Source organism: Salvelinus alpinus, chromosome 25 (assembly GCF_045679555.1).
Source record: "Salvelinus alpinus chromosome 25, SLU_Salpinus.1, whole genome shotgun sequence".
Taxonomy (NCBI): Eukaryota; Metazoa; Chordata; class Actinopteri; order Salmoniformes; family Salmonidae; genus Salvelinus; species Salvelinus alpinus.
Genome location: NC_092110.1, coordinates 35,494,620 through 35,517,047, shown reverse-complemented (window position 1 = coordinate 35,517,047; position 22,428 = coordinate 35,494,620).

Genomic DNA, 22,428 nt, shown 5'->3' with positions numbered 1-22,428 from the left:
TTAGAGCCATTAAGGCACTAGACATCTACCACCCCACTACCACTCTCAGATTAGAGCCATAATGGAGACTAGGTATCTACCACCCCACGACAACTATCAGATTAGAGCCATAATGGAGACTAGGTATCTGCCACCCCACTACCACTATCAGATTAGAGCCATTAAGGCACTAGGCATCTACCACCCCAATACCACTATCAGATTAGAGCCATAATGGAGACTAGATATCTACCACCCCACTACCGCTATCATATTAGAGCCATAAGGGCACTAGGCATCTACCACCCCACAACTACTACCAGATTAGAGCCATAAGGGAGACTAGGTATCTACCACCCCACTACCACTATCAGATTAGAGCCATAAGGGCACTAGGCATCTACCACCCCACTACCACTATCAGATTAGAGCCATAATGGAGACTAGAAATCTACCACTATGAGATTAGAGCCAAAAGGGCACTAGACATCTACCACCCCACTATCACTCTCAGATTAGAGCCATAATGGAGACTAGGTATCTACCACCCCACTACCACTATCAGTTTAGAGCCATAAGGGAGACTAGTCATTTACCACCCCACTACCTCTATCAGATTAGAGCCATAATGGAGGCTAGGTATCTACCAGCCCACTACCACTACCAGATTAGAGCCATAAGGGCACCTGACATCTACCACCCCACTACCACTATCAGATTAGAGCCATAATGGAGACTAGGTATCTACCACCCCACTACCTCTATCAGATTAGAGCCATAATGGAGACTAGGTATCTACCACCCCACTACCTCTATCAGATTAGAGCCATAATGGACACTAGGTATCTACCACCCCACTACCACTATCAGATTAGAGCCATAATGGAGACTAGACATCTAACCCCCCACTACCACTATCAGATTAGAGCCATAATGGAGACTAGGTATCTCCCACCCCAATATCACTATCAGATTAGAGCCATAATGCAGACTAGGTATCTACCACCCCACTACCACTATCAGATTAGAACCATAATGGAGATTAGATATCTACCACCCCACTACCGCTATCATATTAGAGCCATAAGGGCACTAGGCATCTACCACCCCACTACCACTATCAGATTAGAACCATAAGGGCACTAGGCATCTAGCACCCCACTACCACTATCAGATTAGAGCCATAATGGAGACTAGGTATCTACCACCCCACTACCTCTATCAGATTAGAGCCATAATGGAGACTAGGTATCTACCACCCCACTACCTCTATCAGATTAGAGCCATAAGGGCACTAGGCATCTACCACCCCACTACTACTACCAGATTAGAGCCATAAGGGAGACTAGGTATCTCCCACCCCAATATCACTATCAGATTAGAGCCATAATGCAGACTAGGTATCTACCACCCCACTACCTCTATCAGATTAGAGCCATAATGGAGACTAGGTATCTACCACCCCACTACCACTATCAGATTAGAGCCATAATGGAGACTAGACATCTACCACCCCACTACCGCTATCATATTAGAGCCATAAGGGCACTAGGCATCTACAACCCCACTACCACTATCAGATTAGAGCCATAAGGGCACTAGGCATCTACCACCCCACTACTACTACCAGATTAGAGCCATAAGGGAGACTAGGTATCTATCACCCCACTAACACTATCAGATTAGAGCCGTAAGGGCACTAGGCATCTACCACCCCATTACCACTATCAGATTAGAGCCATAAGGGAGACTAGGTATCTGTCACCCCACTACCACTATCAGATTAGAGCCATAAGGGCACTAGGCATCTACCACCCCACTACCACTATCAGATTAGAGCCATAATGGAGACTAGACATCTACCACTATGAGATTAGAGCATTAAGAGCACTAGACATCTACCACCCCACTACCACTCTCAGATTAGAGCCATAATGGAGACTAGGTATCTACCACCCCACTACCACTATCAGATTAGAGCCATAATGGAGACTAGACATCTACCACCCCACGACAACTATCAGATTAGAGCCATATTGGAGACTAGGTATCTACCACCCCACTACCACTATCAGATTAGAGCCATTAAGGCACTAGGCATCTACCACCCCACTGCCACTATCAGATTAGAGCCATAATGGAGACTAGACATCTACCACCCCACGACAACTATCAGATTAGAGCCATATTGGAGACTAGGTATCTACCACCCCACTACCACTATCAGATTAGAGACATTAAGGCACTAGGCATCTACCACCCCACTGCCACTATCAAATTAGAGCCATAATGGAGACTAGATATCTACCACCCCACTACCGCTATCATATTAGAGCCATAAGGGCACTAGGCATCTACCACCCACCTACCACTATCAGATTAGAACCATAAGGGCACTAGGCATCTACCACCCCACTACTACTACCAGATTAGAGCCATAAGGGAGACTAGGTATCTACCACCCCACTACCACTATCAGATTAGAACCATAAGGGCACTAGGCATCTACCACCCCACTACCACTATCAGATTAGAGCCATAATGGAGACTAGGTATCTCCCACACCACTACCTCTATCAGATTAGAGCCATAATGGAGACTAGGTATCTACCACCCCACTACCTCTATCAGATTAGAGCCATAATGGACACTAGGTATCTACCACCCCACTACCACTATCAGATTAGAGCCATAATGGAGACTAGACATCTAACCCCCCACTATCACTATCAGATTAGAGCCATAATGGAGACTAGGTATCTCCCACCCCAATATCACTATCAGATTAGAGCCATAATGCAGACTAGGTATCTACCACCCCACTACCACTATCAGATTAGAGCCATAATGGAGATTAGATATCTACCACCCCACTACCGCTATCATATTAGAGCCATAAGGGCACTAGGCATCTACCACCCCACTACCACTATCAGATTAGAACCATAAGGGCACTAGGCATCTACCACCCCACTACCACTATCAGATTAGAGCCATAATGGAGACTAGGTATCTACCACCCCACTACCTCTATCAGATTAGAGCCATAATGGAGACTAGGTATCTACCACCCCACTACCTCTATCAGATTAGAGCCATAAGGGCACTAGGCATCTACCACCCCACTACTACTACCAGATTAGAGCCATAAGGGAGACTAGGTATCTCCCACCCCAATATCACTATCAGATTAGAGCCATAATGCAGACTAGGTATCTACCACCCCACTACCTCTATCAGATTAGAGCCATAATGGAGATTAGGTATCTTCCACCCCACTACCTCTATCAGATTAGAGCCATAATGGAGACTAGGTATCTACCACCCCACTACCACTATCAGATTAGAGCCATAATGGAGACTAAACATCTACCACCCCACTACCGCTATCATATTAGAGCCATAAGGGCACTAGGCATCTACAACCCCACTACCACTATCAGATTAGAGCCATAAGGGCACTAGGCATCTACCACCCCACTACTACTACCAGATTAGAGCCATAAGGGAGACTAGGTATCTATCACCCCACTAACACTATCAGATTAGAGCCGTAAGGGCACTAGGCATCTACCACCCCATTACCACTATCAGATTAGAGCCATAAGGGAGACTAGGTATCTGTCACCCCACTACCACTATCAGATTAGAGCCATAAGGGCACTAGGCATCTACCACCCCACTACCACTATCAGATTAGAGCCATAATGGAGACTAGACATCTACCACTATGAGATTAGAGCATTAAGAGCACTAGACATCTACCACCCCACTACCACTCTCAGATTAGAGCCATAATGGAGACTAGGTATCTACCACCCCACTACCACTATCAGATTAGAGCCATAATGGAGACTAGACATCTACCACCCCACGACAACTATCAGATTAGAGCCATATTGGAGACTAGGTATCTACCACCCCACTACCACTATCAGATTAGAGCCATTAAGGCACTAGGCATCTACCACCCCACTGCCACTATCAGATTAGAGCCATAATGGAGACTAGACATCTACCACCCCACGACAACTATCAGATTAGAGCCATATTGGAGACTAGGTATCTACCACCCCACTACCACTATCAGATTAGAGACATTAAAGCACTAGGCATCTACCACCCCACTGCCACTATCAAATTAGAGCCATAATGGAGACTAGATATCTACCACCCCACTACCGCTATCATATTAGAGCCATAAGGGCACTAGGCATCTACCACCCACCTACCACTATCAGATTAGAACCATAAGGGCACTAGGCATCTACCACCCCACTACTACTACCAGATTAGAGCCATAAGGGAGACTAGGTATCTACCACCCCACTACCACTATCAGATTAGAACCATAAGGGCACTAGGCATCTACCACCCCACTACCACTATCAGATTAGAGCCATAATGGAGACTAGGTATCTCCCACACCACTACCTCTATCAGATTAGAGCCATAATGGAGACTAGGTATCTACCACCCCACTACCACTATCAGATTAGAGCCATAATGGAGACTAGACATCTACCACTATGAGATTAGAGCCATAAGGGCACTAGACATCTACCACCCCACTATCACTCTCAGATTAGAGCCATAATGGAGACTAGGTATCTACCACCACACTACCACTATCAGATTAGAGCCATAATGGAGATTAGATATCTACCACCCCACTACCGCTATCATATTAGAGCCATAAGGGCACTAGGCATCTACCACCCCACTACCACTATCAGATTAGAGCCATAATGGAGACTAGGTATCTACCACCACACTACCACTATCAGATTAGAGCCATAATGGAGATTAGATATCTACCACCCCACTACCGCTATCATATTAGAGCCATAAGGGCACTAGGCATCTACCACCCCACACCACTATCAGATTAGAACCATATGGGCACTAGGCATCTACCATCCCACTACCACTATCAGATTAGAGCCATAATGGAGACTAGGTATCTACCACCCCACTACCTCTATCAGATTAGAGCCATAATGGAGACTAGGTATCTACCACCCCACTACCTCTATCAGATTAGAGCCATAATGGACACTAGGTATCTACCACCCCACTACCACTATCAGATTAGAGCCATAATGGAGACTAGACATCTAACCCCCCACTACCACTATCAGATTAGAGCCATAATGGAGACTAGGTATCTCCCACCCAATATCACTATGAGATTAGAGCCATAATGGAGATTAGGTATCTTCCACCCCACTACCTCTATCAGATTAGAGCCATAATGGAGACTAGGTATCTACCACCCCACTACCACTATCAGATTAGAGCCATAATGGAGACTAGACATCTACCACCCCACTACCGCTATCATATTAGAGCCATAAGGGCACTAGGCATCTACAACCCCACTACCACTATCAGATTAGAGCCATAAGGGAGACTAGGTATCTATCACCCCACTAACACTATCAGATTAGAGCCGTAAGGGCACTAGGCATCTACCACCCCATTACCACTATCAGATTAGAGCCATAAGGGAGACTAGGTATCTGTCACCCCACTACCACTATCAGATTAGAGCCATAAGGGCACTAGGCATCTACCACCCCACTACCACTATCAGATTAGAGCCATAATGGAGACTAGAAATCTACCACTATGAGATTAGAGCATTAAGAGCACTAGACATCTACCACCCCACTACCACTCTCAGATTAGAGCCATAATGGAGACTAGGTATCTACCACCCCACTACCACTATCAGATTAGAGCCATAATGGAGACTAGACATCTACCACCCCACGACAACTATCAGATTAGAGCCATATTTGAGACTAGGTATCTACCACCTCACTACCACTATCAGATTAGAGCCATTAAGGCACTAGGCATCTACCACCCCACTACCGCTATCATATTAGAGCCATAAGGGCACTAGGCATCTACCACCCACCTACCACTATCAGATTAGAACCATAAGGGCACTAGGCATCTACCACCCCACTACTATTACCAGATTAGAGCCATAAGGGAGACTAGGTATCTACCACCCCACTACCACTATCAGATTAGAACCATAAGGGCACTAGGCATCTACCACCCCACTACCACTATCAGATTAGAGCCATAATGGAGACTAGGTATCTCCCACACCACTACCTCTATCAGAATAGAGCCATAATGGAGATTAGGTATCTACCACCCGACTACCTCTATCAGATTAGAGCCATAATGGAGACTAGGTATCTACCACCCCACTACCACTATCAGATTAGAGCCATAATGGAGACTAGACATCTACCACTATGAGATTAGAGCCATAAGGGCACTAGACATCTACCACCCCACTATCACTCTCAGATTAGAGCCATAATGGAGACTAGGTATCTACCACCACACTACCACTATCAGATTAGAGCCATAAGGGAGACTAGTAATTTACCACCCCACTACCTCTATCAGATTAGAGCCATAATGGAGGCTAGGTATCTACCAGCCCACTACCACTACCAGATTAGAGCCATAAGGGCACCTGACATCTACCACTATCAGATTAGAGCCATAATGGAGACTAGGTATCTACCAACCCACTACCTCTATCAGATTAGAGCCATAATGGAGACTAGGTATCTACCACCCCACTACCTCTATCAGATTAGAGCCATAATGGACACTAGGTATCTACCACCCCACTACCACTATCAGATTAGAGCCATAATGGAGACTAGACATCTACCCCCCCACTACCACTATCAGATTAGAGCCATAATGGAGACTAGGTATCTCCCACCCTATTATCACTATCAGATTAGAGCCATAATGCAGACTAGGTATCTACCACCCCACTACCACTATCAGATTAGAGCCATAATGGAGATTAGATATCTACCACCCCACTACCGCTATCATATTAGAGCCATAAGGGCACTAGGCATCTACCACCCCACTACCACTATCAGATTAGAACCATAAGGGCACTAGGCATCTACCACCCCACTACCACTATCAGATTAGAGCCATAATGGAGACTAGGTATCTCCCACCCCACTACCTCTATCAGATTTGAGCCATAATGGAGATTAGGTATCTACCACCCCACTACCTCTATCAGATTAGAGCCATAATGGAGAATAGGTATCTGCCACCCCACTACCACTATCAGATTAGAGCCATAATGGAGACTAAACATCTACCACCCCACTACCGCTATCATATTAGAGCCATAAGGGCACTAGGCATCTACAACCCCACTACCACTATCAGATTAGAGCCATAAGGGCACTAGGCATCCACCACCCCACTACTACTACCAGATTAGAGCCATAAGGGACCCTAGGTATCTATCACCCCACTACCACTATCAGATTAGAGCCGTAAGGGCACTAGGCATCTACCACCCCATTACCACTATCAGATTAGAGCCATAAGGGAGACTAGGTATCTATCACCCCACTACCACTATCAGATTAGAGCCATAAGGGCACTAGGCATCTACCACCCCACTACCACTATCAGATTAGAGCCATAATGGAGACTAGACATCTACCACTATGAGATTAGAGCCATAAGGGCACTAGACATCTACCACCCCACTACCACTCTCAGATTAGAGCCATAATGGAGACTAGGTATCTACCACCCCACTACCACTATCAGATTAGAGCCATAATGGAGACTAGACATCTACCACCCCACGACAACTATCAGATTAGAGCCATATTGGAGACTAGGTATCTACCACCCCACTACCACTATCAGATTAGAGCCATAATGGAGACTAGGTATCTACCACCCCACTACCACTCTCAGATTAGAGCCATAATGGAGACTAGGTATCTACCACCCCACTACCACTATCAGATTAGAGCCATAATGGAGACTAGGTATCTACCACCCCACTACCACTATCAGATTAGAGCCATAAAGGCACTAGGCATCTACCACCCCAATACCACTATCAGATTAGAGCCATAATGGAGACTAGATATCTACCACCCCACTACCGCTATCATATTAGAGCCATAAGGGCACTAGGCATCTACCACCCCACAACAACTACCAGATTAGAGCCATAAGGGAGACTAGGTATCTACCACCCCACTACCACTATCAGATTAGAGCCATAATGGAGACTAGAAATCTACCACTATGAGATTAGAGCCATAAGGGCACTAGACATCTACCACCCCACTATCACTCTCAGATTAGAGCCATAATGGAGACTAGGTATCTACCACCCCACTACCACTATCAGATTAGAGCCATAAGGGAGACTAGTCATTTACCACCCCACTACCTCTATCAGATTAGAGCCATAATGGAGGCTAGGTATCTACCAGCCCACTACCACTATCAGATTAGAGCCATAATGGAGACTAGGTATCTACCACCCCACTACCTCTATCAGATTAGAGCCATAATGGAGACTAGGTATCTACCACCCCACTACCTCTATCAGATTAGAGCCATAATGGACACTAGGTATCTACCACCCCACTACCACTATCAGATTAGAGCCATAATGGAGACTAGACATCTAACCCCCCACTACCACTATCAGATTAGAGCCATAATGGAGACTAGGTATCTCCCACCCCAATATCACTATCAGATTAGAGCCATAATGCAGACTAGGTATCTACCACCCCACTACCACTATCAGATTAGAGCCATAATGGAGATTAGATATCTACCACCCCACTACCGCTATCATATTAGAGCCATAAGGGCACTAGGCATCTACAACCCCACTACCACTATCAGATTAGAGCCATAAGGGCACTAGGCATCTACCACCCCACTACTACTACCAAATTAGAGCCATAAGGGAGACTAGGTATCTATCACCCCACTAACACTATCAGATTAGAGCCGTAAGGGCACTAGGCATCTACCACCCCATTACCACTATCAGATTAGAGCCATAAGGGAGACTAGGTATCTGTCACCCCACTACCACTATCAGATTAGAGCCATAAGGGAGACTAGTCATTTACCACCCCACTACCTCTATCAGATTAGAGCCATAATGGAGACTAGACATCTACCACTATGAGATTAGAGCATTAAGAGCACTAGACATCTAGAAACCCCACTACCACTCTCAGATTAGAGCCATAATGGAGACTAGGTATCTACCACCCCACTACCACTATCAGATTAGAGCCATAATGGAGACTAGACATCTACCACCCCACGACAACTATCAGATTAGAGCCATATTGGAGACTAGGTATCTACCACCCCACTGCCACTATCAAATTAGAGCCATAATGGAGACTAGATATCTACCACACCACTACCGCTATCATATTAGAGCCATAAGGGCACTAGGCATCTACCACCCACCTACCACTATCAGATTAGAACCATAAGGGCACTAGGCATCTACCACCCCACTACTACTACCAGATTAGAGCCATAAGGGAGACTAGGTATCTACCACCCCACTACCACTATCAGATTAGAGCCATAAGGGCACTAGGCATCTACCACCCCACTACCACTATCAGATTAGAGCCATAATGGAGACTAGGTATCTCCCACCCAACTACCTCTATCAGATTAGAGCCATAATGGAGACTAGGTATCTACCACCCCACTACCACTATCAGATTAGAGCCATAATGGAGACTAGACATCTACCACTATGAGATTAGAGCCATAAGGGCACTAGACATCTACCACCCCACTATCACTCTCAGATTAGAGCCATAATGGAGACTAGGTATCTACCACCCCACTACCACTATCAGATTAGAGCCATAAGGGAGACTAGTCATTTACCACCCCACTACCTCTATCAGATTAGAGCCATAATGGAGGCTAGGTATCTACCAGCCCACTACCACTACCAGATTAGAGCCATAAGGGCACCTGACATCTACCACCCCACTACCACTATCAGATTAGAGCCATAATGGAGACTAGGCTGCATTCATCGTAGCTGGGGATTTTAACAAGGCTAATCTAAAAACAAAACTCCCTAAATTCTATCAGCATATCGATTGTGCTACCAGGGCTGGAAAAACCCTAGATCATTGTTATACTAATTTCCGCGACGCATATAAGGCCCTCCCCCGCCCCCCTTTCGGAAAAGCTGACCACGACTCCATTTTGTTGATTCCAGCCTACAAACAGAAACTAAAACAACAAGCTCCCGCGCTCAGGTCTGTTCAACGCTGGTCCGACCAATCTGAATTCACGCTTCAAGACTGCTTCGATCACGCGGATTGGAATATGTTCCGCATTGCGTCCAACAACAATATTGACGAATATGCTGATTCGGTGAGCGAGTTCATTAGGAAGTGCATTGACGATGTCGTACCCACAGCAACGATTAAAACATTCCCAAACCAGAAACCGTGGATTGACGGCAGCATTCGCGTGAAACTGAAAGCGCGAACCACTGCTTTTAACCAGGGCAAGGTGACCGGAAGCATGACCGAATACAAACAGTGTAGCTATTCTCTCCGCAAGGCAATCAAACAGGCTAAGTCCCAGTACAGAGACAAAATCGAGTCGCAATTCAACAGCTCAGACACAAGAGGTATGTGGCAGGGTCTACAGTCAATCACGGATTACAAAAAGAAAACCAGCCCCGTCGCGGACCAGGATGTCTTGCTCCCAGACAGGCTAAACAACTTTTTTGCCCGCTTTGAGGACAATACAGTGCCACTGACACGGCCCCCTACCAAAACCTGCGGGCTCTCCTTCACTGCAGCCGAGGTGAGTAAAACATTTAAACATGTTAACCCTCGCAAGGCTGCAGGCCCAGACGGCATTCCCAGCCGCGTCCTCAGAGCATGCGCAGACCAGCTGGCTGGTGTGTTTACGGACATATTCAATCAATCCTTATCCCAGTCTGCTGTTCCCACATGCTTCAAGAGGGCCACCATTGTTCCTGTTCCCAAGAAAGCTAAGGTAACTGAGCTAAACGACTACCGCCCCGTAGCACTCACTTCCGTCATCATGAAGTGCTTTGAGAGACTAGTCAAGGACCATATCACCTCCACCCTACCGGACACCCTAGACCCACTCCAATTTGCTTACCGACCCAATAGGTCCACAGACGACGCAATCGCAACCACACTGCACACTGCCCTAACCCATCTGGACAAGAGGAATACCCATGTGAGAATGCTGTTCATCGATTACAGCTCAGCATTTAACACCATAGTACCCTCCAAACTCGTCATCAAGCTCGAGACCCTGGGTCTCGACCCCGCCCTGTGCAACTGGGTCCTGGACTTCCTGACGGGCCGCCCCCAGGTGGTGAGGGTAGGTAACAACATCTCCACCCCGCTGATCCTCAACACTGGGGCCCCACAAGGGTGCGTTCTGAGCCCTCTCCTGTACTCCCTGTTCACCCACGACTGCGTGGCCATGCACGCCTCCAACTCAATCATCAAGTTTGCGGATGACACTACAGTGGTAGGCTTGATTACCAACAACGACGAGACGGCCTACAGGGAGGAGGTGAGGGCCCTCGGAGTGTGGTGTCAGGAAAATAACCTCACACTCAACGTCAACAAAACAAAGGAGATGATTGTGGACTTCAGGAAACAGCAGAGGGAGCACCCCCCTATCCACATCGACGGGTCAGTAGTGGAGAAGGTGGAAAGTTTTAAGTTCCTCGGTGTACACATCACGGACAAACTGAATTGGTCCACCCACACAGACAGCGTTGTGAAGAAGGCGCAGCAGCGCCTCTTCAACCTCAGGAGGCTGAAGAAATTCGGCTTGTCACCAAAAGCACTCACAAACTTCTACAGATGCACAATCGAGAGCATCCTGTCGGGCTGTATCACCGCCTGGTACGGCAACTGCTCCGCCCACAACCGTAAGGCTCTCCAGAGGGTAGTGAGGTCTGCAGAACGCATCACCAGGGGCAAACTACCTGCCCTCCAGGACACCTACACCACCCGATGTCACAGGAAGGCCATAAAGATCATCAAGGACAACAACCACCCAAGCCACTGCCTGTTCACCCCGCTATAATCCAGAAGGCGAGGTCAGTACAGGTGCATCAAAGCAGGGACCGAGAGACTGAAAAACAGCTTCTATCTCAAGGCCATCAGACTGTTAAACAGCCACCACTAACATTTAGCGGCCGCTGCCAACATACTGACTCAACTCCAGCCACTTTAAAAATGGGAATTGATGGAAATTATGTAAAAATGTACCACTAGCCACTTTAAACAATGCCACTTAATACAATGTTTACATACCCTACATTACCCATCTCATATGTATATACTGTACTCTATATCATCTACTGCATCTTGCCATCTTTATGTAATACATGTACCACTAGCCACTTTAAACTATGCCACTTTATGTTTACATACCCTACAGTACTCATCTCATATGTATATACCGTACTCTATACCATCTACTGCATCTGCCATGCCGTTCTGTACCACCACTCATTCATATATCTTTATGTACATATTCTTTATCCCTTTACACTTGTGTGTGTGTGTAAGGTAGTAGTTGTGGAATTGTTAGGTTAGATTACTGTTGGTTATTACTGCATTGTCGGAACTAGAAGCACAAGCATTTCGCTACACTCGCATTAACATCTGCTAACCATGTGTATGTGACTAATAAAATTTGATTTGATTTGATTTGATTTGATTATGTATCTACCACCCCACTACCTCTATCAGATTAGAGCCATAATGGAGACTAGGTATCTACCACCCCACTACCTCTATCAGATTAGAGCCATAATGGACACTAGGTATCTACCACTCCACTACCACTATCAGATTAGAGCCATAATGGAGACTAGACATCTACCCCCCCACTACCACTATCAGATTAGAGCCATAATGGAGACTAGGTATCTCCCACCCTATTATTACTATCAGATTAGAGCCATAATGCAGACTAGGTATCTACCACCCCACTACCACTATCAGATTAGAGCCATAATGCAGACTAGGTATCTACCACCCCACTACCACTATCAGATTAGAGCCATAATGGAGATTAGATATCTACCACCCCACTACCGCTATCATATTAGAGCCATAAGGGCACTAGGCATCTACCACCCCACTACCACTATCAGATTAGAACCATAAGGGCACTAGGCATCTACCACCCCACTACCACTATCAGATTAGAGCCATAATGGAGACTAGGTATCTCCCAACCCACTACCTCTATCAGATTAGAGCCATAATGGAGACTAGGTATCTACCACCCCACTACCACTATCAGATTAGAGCCATAATGGAGACTAAACATCTACCACCCCACTACCGCTATCATATTAGAGCCATAAGGGCACTAGGCATCTACAACCCCACTACCACTATCAGATTAGAGCCATAAGGGCACTAGGCATCTACCACCCCACTACTACTACCAGATTAGAGCCATAAGGGACCCTAGGTATCTATCACCCCACTACCACTATCAGATTAGAGCCATAAGGGCACTAGGCATCTACCACCCCACTACCACTATCAGATTAGAGCCATAATGGAGACTAGACATCTACCACTATGAGATTAGAGCATTAAGAGCACTAGACATCTACCACCCCACTACCACTCTCAGATTAGAGCCATAATGGAGACTAGGTATCTACCACCCCACTACCACTATCAGATTAGAGCCATAATGGAGACTAGGTATCTACCACCCCACTACCACTATCAGATTAGAGCCATATTGGAGACTAGGTATCCACCACCCCACTACCACTATCATATTAGAGCCATAAGGGCACTAGGCATCTACCACCCCCTACCACTATCAGATTAGAGCCATAATGGAGACTAGATATCTACCACCCCACTACCGCTATCATATTAGAGCCATAAGGGCACTAGGCATCTACCACCCACCTACCACTATCAGATTAGAACCATAAGGGCACTAGGCATCTACCACCCCACTACTACTACCAGATTAGAGCCATAAGGGAGACTAGGTATCTACCACTCCACTACCACTATCAGATTAGAGCCATAAGGGCACTAGGCATCTACCACCCCACTACCACTATCAGATTAGAGCCATAATGGAGACTAGGTATCTCCCACCCCACTACCTCTATCAGATTAGAGCCATAATGGAGATTAGGTATCTACCACCCCACTACCTCTATCAGATTAGAGCCATAATGGAGACTAGGTATCTACCACCCCACTACCACTATCAGATTAGAGCAATAATGGAGACTAGACATCTACCACCCCAATACTACTACCAGATTAGAGCCATAAGGGAGACTAGGTATCTACCACCCCACTACCACTATCAGATTAGAGCCATAAGGGCACTAGGCATCTACCAGCCCATTACCACTATCAGATTAGAGCCATAATGGAGACTAGGTATCTATCACCCCACTACCACTATAAGATTAGAGCCATAAGGGCACTAGGCATCTACCACCCCACTACCACTATCAGATTAGAGCCATAATGGAGACTAGACATCTACCACTATGAGATTAGAGCATTAAGAGCACTAGACATCTACCACCCCACTACCACTCTCAGATTAGAGCCATAATGGAGACTAGGTATCTACCACCCCACGACAACTATCAGATTAGAGCCATAATGGAGACTAGGTATCTACCACCCCACTACCACTATCAGATTAGAGCCATTAAGGCACTAGGCATCTACCACCCCACTACCACTATCAGATTAGAGCCATAATGGAGACTAGATATCTACCACCCCACTACCGCTATCATATTAGAGCCATAAGGGCACTAGGCATCTACAACCCCACTACCACTATCAGATTAGAGCCATAAGGGCACTAGGCATCTACAACCCCACTACCACTATCAGATTAGAGCCATAAGGGAACTAGGCATCTACCACCCCACTACCACTATCAGATTAGAGCCATAATGGAGACTAGACATCTACCACTATGAGATTAGAGCCATAAGGGCACTAGACATCTACCACCCCACTATCACTCTCAGATTAGAGCCATAATGGAGACTAGGTATCTACCACCCCACTACCACTATCAGATTAGAGCCATAAGGGAGACTAGTCATTTACCACCCCACTACCTCTATCAGATTAGAGCCATAATGGAGGCTAGGTATCTACCAGCCCACTACCACTACCAGATTAGAGCCATAAGGGCACCTGACATCTACCACCCCACTACCACTATCAGATTAGAGCCATAATGGAGACTAGGTATCTACCACCCCATTACCACTATCAGATTAGAGCCATAATGGAGACTAGGTATCTACCACCCCACTACCACTATCAGATTAGAGCCATAATGGAGACTAGGTATCTACCACCCCACTACCTCTATCAGATTAGAGCCATAATGGAGACTAGACATCTACCACTATGAGATTAGAGCATTAAGAGCACTAGACATCTACCACCCCACTACCACTCTCAGATTAGAGCCATAATGGAGACTAGGTATCTACCATCCCACGACAACTCTCAGATTAGAGCCATAATGGAGACTAGGTATCTACCACCCCACTACCACTATCAGATTAGAGCCATTAAGGCACTAGGCATCTACCACCCCACTACCACTATCAGATTAGAGCCATAATGGAGACTAGATATCTACCACCCCACTACCGCTATCATATTAGAGCCATAAGGGCACTAGGCATCTACAACCCCACTACCACTATCAGATTAGAGCCATAAGGGCACTAGGCATCTACAACCACACTACCACTATCAGATTAGAGCAATAAGGGAACTAGGCATCTACCACCCCACTACCACTATCAGATTAGAGCCATAATGGAGACTAGACATCTACCACTATGAGATTAGAGCCATAAGGGCACTAGACATCTACCACCCCACTATCACTCTCAGATTAGAGCCATAATGGAGACTAGGTATCTACCACCCCACTACCACTATCAGATTAGAGCCATAAGGGAGACTAGTCATTTACCACCCCACTACCTCTATCAGATTAGAGCCATAATGGAGGCTAGGTATCTACCAGCCCACTACCACTACCAGATTAGAGCCATAAGGGCACCTGACATCTACCACCCCACTACCACTATCAGATTAGAGCCATAATGGAGACTAGGTATCTACCACCCCATTACCACTATCAGATTAGAGCCATAATGGAGACTAGGTATCTACCACCCCACTACCACTATCAGATTAGAGCCATAATGGAGACTAGGTATCTACCACCCCTCTACCTCTATCAGATTAGAGCCATATTGGAGACTAGGTATCTACCACCCCACTACCACTATGTGATTAGAGCCATAATGGAGACTAGGTATCTACCACCCCACTACCTCTATCAGATTAGAGCCATAATGGAGACTAGGTATCTACCACCCCACTACCACTATCAGATTAGAGCCATAAAGGCACTAGGCATCTACCACCCCACTACCACTATCAGATTAGAGCCATAATGGAGACTAAACATCTACCACTATGAGATTAGAGCCATAAGGGCACTAGACATCTACCACCCCACTTTCACTCTCAGATTAGAGCCATAATGGAGACTAGGTATCTACCACCCCACTACCACTATCAGATTAGAGCCATAAGGGAGACTAGTCATTTACCACCCCACTACCTCTATCAGATTAGAGCCATAATGGAGGCTAGGTATCTACCAGCCCACTACCACTACCAGATTAGAGCCATAAGGGCACCTGACATCTACCACCCCACTACCACTATCAGATTAGAGCCATAATGGAGACTAGGTATCTACCACCCCATTACCACTATCAGATTAGAGCCATAATGGAGACTAGGTATCTACCACCCCACTACCACTATCAGATTAGAGCCATAATGGAGACTAGGTATCTACCACCCCTCTACCTCTATCAGATTAGAGCCATATTGGAGACTAGGTATCTACCACCCCACTACCACTATGTGATTAGAGCCATAATGGAGACTAGGTATCTACCACCCCACTACCTCTATCAGATTAGAGCCATAATGGAGACTAGGTATCTACCACCCCACTACCTCTATCAGATTAGAGCCATAATGGAGACTAGGTATCTACCACCCCATTACCACTATCAGATTAGAGCCATAATGGAGACTAGGTATCTACCACCCCACTACCACTATCAGATTAGAGCCATAAGGGCACCTGACATCTACCACCCCACTACCACTATCAGATTAGAGCCATAATGGAGACTAGGTATCTACCACCCCATTACCACTATCAGATTAGAGCCATAATGGAGACTAGGTATCTACCACCCCACTACCACTATCAGATTAGAGCCATAATGGAGACTAGGTATCTACCACCCCTCTACCTCTATCAGATTAGAGCCATATTGGAGACTAGGTATCTACCACCCCACTACCACTATGTGATTAGAGCCATAATGGAGACTAGGTATCTACCACCCCACTACCTCTATCAGATTAGAGCCATAATGGAGACTAGACATCTACCACTATGAGATTAGAGCATTAAGAGCACTAGACATCTACCACCCCACTACCACTCTCAGATTAGAGCCATAATGGAGACTAGGTATCTACCACCCCACGACAACTCTCAGATTACAGCCATAATGGAGACTAGGTATCTACCACCCCACTACCACTATCAGATTAGAGCCATTAAGGCACTAGGCATCTACCACCCCACTACCACTATCAGATTAGAGCCATAATGGAGACTAGATATCTACCACCCCACTACCGCTATCATATTAGAGCCATAAGGGCGCTAGGCATCTACAACCCCACTACCACTATCAGATTAGAGCCATAAGGGCACTAGGCATCTACAACCCCACTACCACTATCAGATTAGAGCCATAAGGGAACTAGGCATCTACCACCCCACTACCACTATCAGATTAGAGCCATAATGGAGACTAGACATCTACCACTATGAGATTAGAGCCATAAGGGCACTAGACATCTACCACCCCACTATCACTCTCAGATTAGAGCCATAATGGAGACTAGGTATCTACCACCCCACTACCACTATCAGATTAGAGCCATAAGGGAGACTAGTCATTTACCACCCCACTACCTCTATCAGATTAGAGCCATAATGGAGGCTAGGTATCTACCAGCCCACTACCACTACCAGATTAGAGCCATAAGGGCACCTGACATCTACCACCCCACTACCACTATCAGATTAGAGCCATAATGGAGACTAGGTATCTACAACCCAATACTACTATCAGATTAGAGCCATAATGGAGACTAGGTATCTAACACCCCACTACCAATATCTGATTAGAGCCATAAGGGCACCTGACATCTACCACCCCACTACCTCTATCAGATTAGAGCCATTATGGAGACTAGGTATCTACCACCCCAATACCTCTATCAGATTGGAGCCATAATGGAGACTAGGTATCTCACACCCCATTACCACTATCAGATTAGAGCCGTAATGGAGACTAGGTATCTACCACCCCACTACCACTATCAGATTAGAGCCATAATGGAGACTAGGTATCTACCACCCCTCTACCTCTATCAGATTAGAGCCATATTGGAGACTAGGTATCTACCACCCCACTACCACTATGTGATTAGAGCCATAATGGAGACTAGGTATCTCCCACCCTACTACCTCTATCAGATTAGAGCCATAATGGAGACTAGGTATCTACCACCCCACTACCTCTATCAGAGTAGAGCCATAATGGACACTAGGTATCTACCACCCCACTACCACTATCAGATTAGAGCCATAATGGAGACTAGACATCTACCACCCCACGACAACTATCAGATTAGAGCCATAATGGAGACTAGGTATCTACCACCCCACTACCACTATCAGATTAGAGCCATAAAGGCACTAGGCATCTACCACCCCACTACCACTATCAGATAAGAGCCATAATGGAGACTAGACATCTACCACTATGAGATTAGAGCCATAAGGGCACTAGACATCTACCACCCCACTACCACTATCAGATTAGAGCCATAAGGGACACTAGGTATCTACCACTATCTACTACCTCTATCAGATTAGAGCCATAATGGAGACTAGGTATCTACCACCCCACTACCTCTATCAGATTAGAGCCATAATGGAGACTAGGTATCTACCACCTCACTACCACTATCAGATTAGAGCCATAAGGGCACTAGACATCTACCACCCCACTACCACTATCAGATTAGAGCCATAAGGGACACTAGGTATCTACCACTATCTACTACCTCTATCAGATTAGAGCCATAATGGAGACTAGGTATCTACCACCCCACTACCTCTATCAGATTAGAGCCATAATGGAGACTAGGTATCTACCACCCCACTACCACTATCAGATTAGAGCCATAAGGGCTCTAGGCATCTACCACCCCACTACCACTATCAGATTAGAGCCATAATGGAGACTAGGTATCTATCACCCCACTACCACTATCAGATTAGAGCCATAAGGGCACTAGGCATCTACCACCCCACTACCACTATCAGATTAGAGCCATAATGGAGACTAGACATCTACCACTATGAGATTAGAGCCATACTTGAACTAGACATCTACCACCCCACTACAACTATCAGATTAGAGCCATAATGCAGACTAGGTATCTACCACCCCACTACCACTATCAGATTAGAGCCATGAGGGACACTAGGTATCTACCACCCCACTACCTCTATCAGATTAGAACCATAATGGAGACTAGGTATCTCCCACCCCACTACCTCTATCAGATTAGAGCCATAATGGAGACTAGGTATCTACCACCCCACTACCACTATCAGATTAGAGCCATAATGGACACTAGGTATCTCCCACCCCAATATCACAATCAGATTAGAGCCATAATGCAGACTAGGTATCTACCACCCCACTACCACTATCAGATTAGAGCCATAATGGAGATTAGGTATCTACCACCTCTCTGCCTCTATCAGATTAGAGCCATAATGGAGACTAGGTATCTACCACCCCACTACCACTATCAGATTAGAGCCGTAATGTAGACTAGGTATCTACCACCCCACTACCACTATCAGATTAGAGCCATAATGGAGACTAGACATCTACCACCCCACTACCTCTATTAGATTAGATCCATAATGGAGACTAGGTATCTACCACCCCACTACCACTATCAGATTAGAGCCATAAGGGCTCTAGGCATCTACCACCCCACTACCACTATCAGATTAGAGCCATAATTGAGACTAGGTATCTACAACCCGACTACCATTACCAGATTAGAGCCATAATGGAGACTAGGTATCTATCACCCCACTACCACTACCAGATTAGAGCCATAATGGAGACTAGGTATCTCCCACCCCACTACCACTATCAGATTAGAGCCATAATGGAGACAAGGTATCTACCACCCCACTCCCACTACCAGATTAGAGCCAAAACGGAGACTAGAGATCTACCACCCCACTACCACTATCAGATTAGAGCCATAAGGGCACTAGACATCTACCACCCCACTACCACTATCAGATTAGAGCCATAAGGGAGACTAGTCATTTACCACCCCACTACCACTATCAGATTAGAGCCATAATGGAGACTAGGTATCTATCACCCCACTAACACTATCAGATTAGAGCCATAAGGGCACTAGGCATCTACCACCCCACTACCACTATCAGATTAGAGCCATAATGGAGACTAGACATCTACCACTATGAGATTAGAGCCAAACGGGAACTAGACATCTACCACCCCACTACCGCTATCAGATTAGAGCCATAATGGAGACTAGGTATCTCCCACCCCAATATCACTATCAGATTAGAGCCATAATGCAGACTAGGTATCTACCACCCCACTTCCACTATCAGATTAGAGCCATAATGGAGATTAGGTATCTACCACCTCTCTACCTCTATCAGATTAGAGCCATAATGGAGACTAGGTATCTACCACCCCACTACCACTATGTGATTAGAGCCATAATGGAGACTAGGTATCTACCAACCCATTACCACTATCAGATTAGAGCCATAATAGAGACTAGACATCTACCACCCCACTACCTCTATTAGATTAGAGCCATAATGGAGACTAGGTATCTACCACCCCACTACCACTATAAGATTAGAGCCATAAGGCTCTAGGCATCTACCACCCCACTACCACTATCAGATTAGAGCCATAATTGAAACTAGGTATCTACAACCTGACTACCATTACCAGATTAGAGCCATAATGGAGACTAGGTATCTATCACCCCACTACCACTACCAGATTAGAGCCTAGGTATCTCCCACCCCACTACCACTATCAGATTAGAGCCATAATGGAGACAAGGTATCTACCACCCCACTACCACTACCAGATTAGAGCCAAAAAAGAGACTAGACATCTACCACCCCACTACAACTATCAGATTAGAGCCATAAGGGAGACTAGGTATCTACCACCCCACTACCTCTATCAGATTAGAGCCATAAGGGCACTAGACATCTACCACCCCACTACCACTATCAGATTAGAGCCATAAGGGAGGCTAGGTATCTACCAGCTCACTACCACTACCAGATTAGAGCCATAATAGAGACTAGGTATCTACCACTATGAGATTAGAGCCATAAGGGCACTAGACATCTACCACCCCACTACCACTATCAGATTAGAGCCATAAGGGACACTAGGTATCTACCACCCCACTACCTCTATCAGATTTGAGCCATAATGGAGACTAGGTATCTACCACCCCACTACCTCTATCAGATTAGAGCCATAATGGAGACTAGGTATCTACCACCCCACTACCACTATCAGATTAGAGCCATAAGGGCTCTAGGCATCTACCACCCCACTACCACTATCAGATTAGAGCCATAATTGAGACTAGGTATCTACAACCCGACTACCATTACCAGATTAGAGCCATAATGGAGACTAGGTATCTTTCACCCCACTACCACTACCAGATTAGAGCCATAATGGAGACTAGGTATCTCCCACCCCACTACCACTATCAGATTAGAGCCATAAGGGACACTAGGTATCTACCACCCCAATACCTCTATCAGATTTGAGCCATAATGGAGACTAGGTATCTCCCACCCCACTACCTCTATCAGATTAGAGCCATAATGGAGACTAGGTATCTACCAGCCCACTACCACTACCAGATTAGAGCCATAATGGAGACTAGGTATCTACCACTATGAGATTAGAGCCATAAGGGCACTAGACATCTACCACCCACTACCACTATCAGATTAGAGCCATAAGGGACACTAGGTATCTACCACCCCAATACCTCTATCAGATTTGAGCCATAATGGAGACTAGGTATCTCCCACCCCACTACCTCTATCAGATTAGAGCCATAATGGAGACTAGGTATCTACCACCCCACTACCTCTATCAGATTAGAGCCATAATGGAGACTAGGTATCTACCACCCCACTACCACTATCAGATTAGAGCCATAAGGGCTCTAGGCATCTACCACCCCACTACCACTATCAGATTAGAGCCATAATTGA